This window comes from Camelus dromedarius, chromosome 2, assembly GCF_036321535.1.
Source record: "Camelus dromedarius isolate mCamDro1 chromosome 2, mCamDro1.pat, whole genome shotgun sequence".
Classification (NCBI taxonomy): domain Eukaryota; kingdom Metazoa; phylum Chordata; class Mammalia; order Artiodactyla; family Camelidae; genus Camelus; species Camelus dromedarius.
The window spans coordinates 22,863,062-22,870,588 of NC_087437.1; the positions used below are offsets into that span (position 1 = coordinate 22,863,062).

A 7,527-nucleotide genomic window follows, 5' to 3' on the forward strand; every position below is an offset into this window, starting at 1 on the left:
CAAACTGAGCAGGACCCTTTGGGGCCTTCCTGGATACAAAAGCCTCTCCCTGTCTCTTTTTTCTTGATTGCAGAAAAAAGCTTCAGTCTCCCAGGATTTCCCACAGTTCCAAAGAGCAAACTCAAATCATTACTAATTAGGAAAGTGAGGGAATGCAGAAACAAAGGAACAGCAATTAAGCTAGATAAGTAATAACAGCCTAAACAATAATTCAGTGATAAAATAAAACCCTAGTTCTTCCTCAAAGGATATACGTAACAATCAGATGCATATCTTTGAGTTGTTCTGTAGAGACTAATACCCCCAACCAGATGGAAGATGGTGATAACATGATGACCACAAGCCATAGATCCCAGACTGGATGGAACCAGGTTGCTGGTTAAGATTCCTGAAAGGTCACCCTGTTACTGCATCACCAAGCTATCAGAAGAAAGTCCACAAGCTGCAACTCTCACCCAAAACATTGCCTTTAAAAACCCTTCCTTGAATGTCATCCAGGAGTTTGGGTCTTTTAAGCACAAGCTACCCTTTCTCCTGGCTTGGGTCCCTGCAAATAAATGCTGTACTTTCCTTCACTACAACCCAGTGTCAGTAGATTGGCTTTGCTGTGAGGCAGGCAAGTGGACCCAAATTTGGTTCAGTAACAACTTCTCAAAAAATAACTAGAGCTTTACTATTTCCTGAGGGTGAGGGCAGGGGGAGGGAAATGGAAAACACCCTGCATATCAATCTACTTTCCACAGAAAATATATAGCAGCACAAGGAGGACAGAAAAGTAGTAGATGGTCTGTCAAATCACAAAGACCAGTGAATCAGTTACATCTATTCTGAACTCAGTTCTACTGGGTATAGTGCGTAATTAGATTATACTAGATGATAAGACATCACCAGTTAGTACCTATGATATTGTGATTTATAATAAGAAATACATATTTGGTCTTAGGTTCCTGACCTGGTTCCAAACCTTGGAATTTCTTGAGCAGAGAGCAATGTGAACACCTTTTGTTATAGTATTTGGTCTTTTGTCTGCAGTTATTGAAATCACTTAGGAGCCATCACGGTGAAATGGGTGTCCTGTTATTCATAAATACCTCCCTTCTACTACAACTGGGTTTATGTTAATCAGGTGATTTTTGCAAAGCACATAAGGATGCTGCTGATTGCCAGGGGAACCCACCTGAATAGAGGGTTGGAACTTTCAGTCCTTACCCCTTGATAACGGGAGAGGGAAGAGGAACGGGGCTGGAGGTTGAACCAATCACCAAAGGCCAATGATTTTATCAGCTGTGACTATGTAATGAGAGGGCTTCATAAAACCCTAAAAGGATAGGGTTCAGTGAATTCCTGGGTTGGTGAACATGTAGAGTCTAGGGGAGTGCACACTTGAGGAGGGCATAGAAGTTCTGAGCCCTTTTCCCATACCTTGCCTATGTATCTCTTCTATCTGGCTGTTCCTGAGTTATATTCTTTTATAATAAACCAGTAATCTAGTGAATAAAATGTTCCTCTGAGTTTTGTGAGCTGCTTTAGCAAATTAATCAAACCCAAGGAAGGCACAGGGTGAGAAGCATAGATGATAACCTGGACTTACAACAGGCTTGTGAAGTGGGAGGGAGAGTCTTGTAGGACTGACCCCCTACCGTGTAACCTAAGGAGGGGTCCAGGTCATCCGATGCACAGGTAACAACCTGGGCTCATAATTTTCTTCTGAAGTGAAGGACAGTCTTATGGGACTGTGCCCTTAATCTATGGAATCTGATGGTGTCAGAATTGAGTTAAATTGTAGGACACTAAGCTGGTGTCGAAGAATTGCTTGTTGATGCAAGCAATGCCCTCCCATGCACATATACTTCCCACACAAGAATTGGTGACCAGAATCTTTAGGTTTGAAAATGGCAATTCTTGATTACTTACCTACAGTGTTTATAAACCTTGCTATAAGGAAAAAAACAAAAAAGTCAACATATCTCAACCACATAATTATTAATACTAAATACACACTATGTTTGATATCCAAGTACAAAATGTAAATAGCCTTCCTCAGCTGTGGCTGATCTTTTTACCTGGCACAGTCATTACGGTGGAGACTATGGCAGGTTTTTTACCTAAACTGTGGTTTCCACGAAGGGATCCATACTTAGAAGTCTGAGCTTTAGCTACCCAGAAGATGCTGTAGCTCTGAAAAGGGCAGTTGGGGTTCTCCAAGCTTTCTGGAATGCTTGCTTAGAGAGAAGAGCAGTAGGCTGCAGCTGTCATCATCCAGCAGAGGTGGCAGGAACATCACTTGCATAAGCCAGTAGATTCAAAGAGTAGGAGACATAGCATGTGAGGCTTATGAGGAAAATAAACTGTCAAGAAAAAAAGAAGCAAAATTACCCTAGTGCACAAAACCTACTCTCCTAAGAAGAGTGCTATCAATGCAAAGATAATGTCTGTAGCTACAGGAATTTGTTATGACACTTTAATATTTGCTTATATCTCAGTATTTATCACAAACATGTAATAAAATTTAGTATGTATGTATCTGTCTCCTCCACTAGACTGAGAACCCAAACCTACAGAATCTTGTACTTGGGTGGAACTGAATAACGGGCATTTTCAGTATGTATGCCAACTCAAAATAGATAATAATAATGTTCATTTACATAGGTTTTGGTTTTACTTTTCAAAAGATCTTAACAATTGGATATATAAGTGACCTCTCACTGAAGTGGTATTAATTTTTTTGTCTTTGCATATCTTATTTTCTCTGCTAAAACAAACTGGAAAAAAAACAGAATTATTAAAAATTTACTAAGAGAAAAATGTGCTTCTCTGGATTAGCGTAGTCAAGGTAGAAAACTGTGCAACATTGCATGTTAATTTGAATTAACATGAGTCAAGAGTTACAAACTGCAGTTGCATTTGAACTCATTTGAATTATTCTAACCAAGTCAGAAAACTCTATGATTCAATTATCAAAGACAAAATCATGGTTTGGTGTTTGTGAAATTGAGAAGTCTATTTTCATATCCAGTGGAGTCAACTGTTTGATATTAAGCCAGTCAAAAAATACCTGTGTATAGCGTTATTGATTAAAAATTTATTTAAAATAGAATAACATGTACTTAGAATTCTATTGAAACATTGAACATCTTTTAACTATAAAACCTGTCCTTAAGGTACATCTAATGTACATAAACCAGATAATTAACATTACTTAGTAGAAGAGTTACAACTGACATTGTCAAGTGTTTAAATTCTAGGCATTGGTGTTAGAAACAGGGAAAAGACTAACATTTTGTGGGAAAATGACTGTATAAGTCTTTTAATTAGACTGAAAATAATATTTATACTTTAATAGATAACTATAGGTTCAACAGCTAAATTAAGTTTAGAAACACAAATGTGGCACTGAAAAAAATAGATGTGAAAAATTTTACTTGTTATCTTCCTCTTCCGTTTCCTTCAATCTTCCCCATCTCAGTAAATTGTAACTCTTCTAGTAGTTTAGGACAAAAACCATACAGTGATAGCTGATGCTTTTTCTTCTCTCACATCCAAACCTTGTGTAAACTGTTAGATTTGTTTTTGGAATATATCGAGAATGTTCTCAACAGCTTCTTTATTATCAGCTGTCATTTCTAGTTTGAATTGTCCCAATAATATTTAATCCTAAAGTGTTCATTGTTTCAATTGTTCATCCATCTACGCATCCAACAATTACAAATAAACAACCACTTAAATCAGACACTGTTCGGGGTACTTAAGAACACAGAGTATTGCCCTTTTGGCCTTTACAAAAGGAATATCTCTTAACCATTCTAAATTTACTATGATGCATTGTTCCATTAAATAACTGCCAGGGCACTAAACAGTCAATACTGAGAAAGTTAACTCAATAAGGAATCATTTTCCAAGTCGGGATTCCAATGCTTTGCTTCCAAACCAAACTAAACTGGAGAGCCTAATCGATATGTCATTAAGGATATTCTGATAGATCAATGTCACTAATGATCTTTGGCAAACAACACTGAAGGAATAAAAAGTACTGGACGACATTAATGTATAATATTCTTTTTACTCCTCTCAACTTAAACGAACAAGATGTTTTATTTAGCCTTTTCATCTCTAAAACTGAAAAAGAGAAAAAGAATTGATATTGAACTCTATCAGATTCTAGCAATAAATAATACTCATCTAAGAAAGCTTTACCTAAATGATAAAAAGCCCAATTTCTTAAGAAATGTATTTCAATATTACTTTTTATAATATTCAAAATTGATACTTATATTTTGATTAGCTGTATACTAATAACAGTTATAATGATAAATTTTTCTGAGTTGACAATGTTCAGAATATTATGATCACAAGATATGCAATAAATGTGTATCTACACTTTTTTTTTTTTTTTTGCTGCAGGAAAGAAATAATAACCAATAAGACTCTCATGCCTAAAACCATACTACCTAACAGTAGAATTCTGTAGGTCAGAGTTTCTCAATAGCACAGCACTATTGACATTTTGTGCTGGTTAATTCTTTTTTGTTGGGAATTGCCTTGCACAATGCAGGCTATTTTGCAATAATCCTGGACTCTTCCCACTAGATGCCAATAGCCCCCACTTCCTATTTATGACACCAAAAATGTTTCCAGATATTGCCAAATGTCCCCACCCTCACACCACGAGGCTATATTCCATGAGTACCACTGCTGTAGGAGATATAATAGCAATGTAATGTAAAAGTTTGACTGTCAAAGAGCTAGCTCATTTTTAAAAAACATATGACGCATATTAAAATAGCATGATATTCAATTCCATTACATACATTTAAAAGAGCTATTGTAAATTGACATTTTACAATGTACTGGAAATCACATTAACTGTCATTAATTAAATTTACAGGGAAGAAATTTGGGTATTAGCTTATAATCCATTAGGCAAAAGCATTCTGTAGTTTATAGATAGGTGGGTAATGTACATTAGCATTCATTTACTGATCTTTTTCTAAACCCTTACATGGTACTTTAGGACATTCTGAGTTATTCCATATAGCTCTAAGCCTCCTGCCCTCCCCTCCACCACCTTGAGGAATGTATTAAGTTCTTGAAGACTACCTTTCTTGATAAAAGTCTAGAAAACTTAACTGAAAAGAAATATCAGGGCTTTTAAACAAATGTAAAATATTTAGATACAAAGCAAGTATTTTTCAATATTCAACTTACAGGTTAATAACCTTTTTTTATTTCTACTCTTCAAATGATACCTATACAATTCCAAAGATTTGGAGGCTGAAAATAGTTTAAGAACTCCAGAGATCTTTTCTATACATAGAAGCAATACCTCTTTAATCCTGTTACTGGTCCCCTAGTCTCTCATTATGCCTCAATTTCCTCAGCTTAATCACTGGCAAGAACGACAATGGAATCATTCACTCTAACTATAAATATAAACACATATGTAGTGCTTTTATTGTTTTAAAGCAATTCCACATAAATTACCTAGTATTAATTGAACAGATCTACAGGCCAGGTAGAAAAGATGTTAGGGATAAGAAATTTGCAGTTTAGTAATAACTTGCCTAGTTTACAATTCAGCTGCAGCAGCAGCAGCAGCAGCAATGGTATAGCTGACACCTCCAGATAAATCATACCAAACTCTTTTCTTTCAAAATCCTCATTTGAGATTTTACTCACAACTTCACATTGTATGGAATTCTGGGATGCTTTGAAGGCAAGTTAAACAAATTTCTGCCAAAGGTGGCAAAAAGTCCCTCGTTTTAGTAGTCAAATTTCTTAAGCAGTCACTTTCTACAGGCTTTGAAGACTAAATCTTCTACAGACTGGTTTGTCTGTAGTCACTGCAACATCATTTAAAGATCACTTCTATGTTGAATATAAATTGTACAAAGGTTTTATTTTAGTTTGAATTCTTACATCACGAAGGTGAAAACACTGACTTCAACAATTCTTCTCAAGAGAATGGCTCTGCCTTTTACAATCAAACAGCTGCTTAGAACTCAGAAATGAATCTGACAATCCAGTATAGACGTTTCTCATTAAGTTCCTCAGAATTGATTTATACATGCCATTAAATGGGTCTTCTAAAAATCACTGTTCAGTCCCTACAATTAACTCAGTTAAAACCCCAGATATTTAATATCACATCAGGAATCACTCGTCCATCAGAATAACTACCCCTCATTTCAACTATTCTCGCGCTAAAACTAACAAGCATGATAATTACATATTTCAGCTATTGTAGCGCCTGGGTCCTCTAAAACTTATACTCAAACAAGGCGCTGTAGTTCAGCATTTCCGAGTTATTTTCTGTCTGGCGTGAATCGGAGCCAAGGTGCCTGTGTGTGGAGCACCCGGCGGCCCCGGGCGCCCATGGCTACCGCCGCAGCAACGCGTCGCGGCCCGCGGGGCAGGCCCGAGCCTGAGGGAAGGGGCAGAGGTGGCCGCCCGCGCGCCTCAGGGACCCTCAGGGGCGGCGCCGGGACGTTCGCTTCCCCGAGTTGAAGGAAACGGCTTCGGGGCTGGGCTGGGAAGGCTGGCGGAGAGCAAGCCAACTGCTCGTCCCCGCTTCTTCGCAGTGTTTAGGGCAGAACTCCCGGCGACCCCGCCGCGTCAGTTCCCTCTTCATCCTACTTTCCTTTTTGTAACATGGTGTCTCGCGGACTTCGTTTTTTCCGTGCCCAGTCAGGGTAATTTAAGAGGCCTCCACAGATGTGACAGTCGCCAAAGATGAAGCCCACAAACGGCCTGCCACCCCTCACGCGTTTCCCACGTTTTCCCCGGCTGGGCCGCCCCCGGGGGCCTGGCGCGCGGGCCCCGGGGAAAGCGAGCTCACTCTGGCGGTCTCGCCCCGCCCCCAGGCGCGCGCCCCACCCGAATAAGGCGCGGGGAGCACGCCGCCCCGCCCACTCTGCCGCCACACGGCGCGCGCCGCGCAGACGAAAGGGTTGCAGTAGGCTTTCTCAGTTTATTTCTCCTCCCCCGCCAAGAGAATGTTTCCACAAAGACAAAAGACAGGCCCCAGTAAAAGTCAACAATCATAAAAGATTAACTATTACTAAAAGTAATTTCACCACAAGAGCTCACGAGTTTACCCTGCCTCCAGAAGCTCAGCTCCGCCCCCACAGAGCCGGCCCCTCAAAGCCGCCCCCGGGAGCCCGCGCTTACGCTTTCCGGGCGGCGCGCGACGCGCTGGCTGCGCCCCGCCAGCCACGCCCCCGGGCCCCCTCCCTCTGGAGAGCCAGCGCGCACGAACTGGGGCGTGCGGCGTCAGGGACGCGCGGGCACCTCTTCCTTCCCACCTTTCTACACTGTTGCTACTTTTCGGTGTGAGATATTCCAGCTTCTCTTTCCCTTCCGTGAGTCCCTCTTTCCCTCTTAGAGACCTCGTTCGCCCCGCGGGCGGCCAGCCCCGCCGCAGCTCTCGCGCCAGAGCGAGCAGTGCGCGTGCGCGCACGCGTGCGCGTGGCCGTCAGGTCCCCGCGCTCCCTCCCCCTCTCGCTGCTCTATAACTTGACTGGCTCGGAG

The 7,527-nt window shown here is 40.8% G+C and overlaps 1 protein-coding gene across 3 annotated transcripts in view; it reads right to left on the reverse strand.

Moving 5' to 3' along the window:
- The window catches only part of SLC9A9 (solute carrier family 9 member A9), a 607,901-nt gene extending 600,493 nt beyond the window's left edge, over positions 1-7,408 (reverse strand). The window contains exons 1-2 of one of the 3 annotated variants that reach the window (XM_031448597.2): positions 7,302-7,408; positions 2,106-2,348 (exon numbers count right to left, since the gene is read on the reverse strand). The gene's annotated coding sequence lies outside the window, so the exon portion shown is untranslated. Of the gene's footprint in view, positions 1-2,063; positions 2,083-2,105; positions 2,349-7,094; positions 7,111-7,301 lie in introns of those variants that run through there. The other 2 variants (XM_031448670.2, XM_031448683.2) reach the window with 2 other exon arrangements.
- Positions 7,409-7,527: the final 119 nt, after the last annotated feature.